We start from the raw sequence: 1,331 nt of genomic DNA on the forward strand, positions 1-1,331 counted from the left end.
TCTATTTTACTGCAAAGATTATATTAATAAAATCATTTATTCTTGTTGTTCATCTTGTGTTTTGAACATATACGTTTTAACTAGTAAAACAATAGTCGGAAAAAGAAATACTAATTCACCCCCCCTCTCAGTATTTCCAACAATTGGTATCAGAGCTAGTACCTTCATTCAAAGCCTAACAATTTAAAGGTTGATATTTAGAACACAAATGGCAAAGACAAGGAAGAAAATCTCCAATCCTCCTAAGGATATGTCTCCCTCTACTACGAAAATAGAAGACAATCAATTTGAGGAGGCTCCAAGGCTCAATGGGAACTTTAATATATGGGAAATAAGAATGAGGAATTTCCTACAGAATCAAGGCATCGAAATCTAGAAATCAGTGATTGTTGATAGCAGGATGGATGAAGAATCCAAGGAGTACAATGCAAAAGCAATAAAGGCAATCTTGAATGGGCTACCTGATTCTGTAAAGAACAATCTAGGAAAATGTTCATAAGAAAATGGAATATGGGACAAAATTCATGACCTTCACTCAAAAGGGGCATTGACTATGACCATTAGTCAAGAAGATGACGGAAATCAAGAAGGAAATCCATAACCCATCATAGAAGCTGAACATGAGAATGATGACACCAAGGCTAAAACAGACCTAGAAGATGAAGAGAATGAGAAAGATTTTTTAAAATAACTCCTCGCTCAACTTATGACTGCCATGGAAGAGATTAAAAATTTGAAAAAGGAAAATGAGGAACTTAAGAAGACAGCACTAGTTGGTAACCAAGATCAAACAAGGAAGAAAGTTGACCTCATCAAGCTTCAAGTACAAGAAACGGATGAAGAGCTTGCCAAGCTTACGAAGGAATATCATTAAAGCAAAAGAAAGCATCATGAAGAAGTCATATTCATGGCAAATCAATTGAATAAAGCAAAGAAGCAGGAAGATACCTTGTCAAGTCAACTTGAACAAAGGCACAAGAGCTTGAACAAACGTGAAGAAGAGATTGGTTAGCACAAGGTAGAGGTCTCCTCTCTCAAGTCTCAACTACAAGAAGCAATGAAACAAGCACAAAGAGCAAAAAAGACCATGGAAACATTGGAAATCATAGAAGGACAGGTTGATGAAGCAGGAAAGGAAAGAAACACCATGATCTGTCAGCTGAAAGCAAAGAATGAAGAAATCTTCAAATTAAAATCTAACATCAAGCTTCTCAAGGCTGAAACATGTAAAGCTACAAGGATCAAGGAAGAAATGGAGAGCAGTCAAGCAAAGAATGAAGAAATATTCAAAATGAAGTCAGATATCATCTCCCTTAAAATAGAAGCAAATG

This window comes from Pinus tabuliformis, chromosome 7, assembly GCF_031772625.1.
Source record: "Pinus tabuliformis cultivar Carrire ecotype Pingquan chromosome 7, CPIR1, whole genome shotgun sequence".
In the NCBI taxonomy this organism is placed as follows: domain Eukaryota; kingdom Viridiplantae; phylum Streptophyta; class Pinopsida; order Pinales; family Pinaceae; genus Pinus; species Pinus tabuliformis.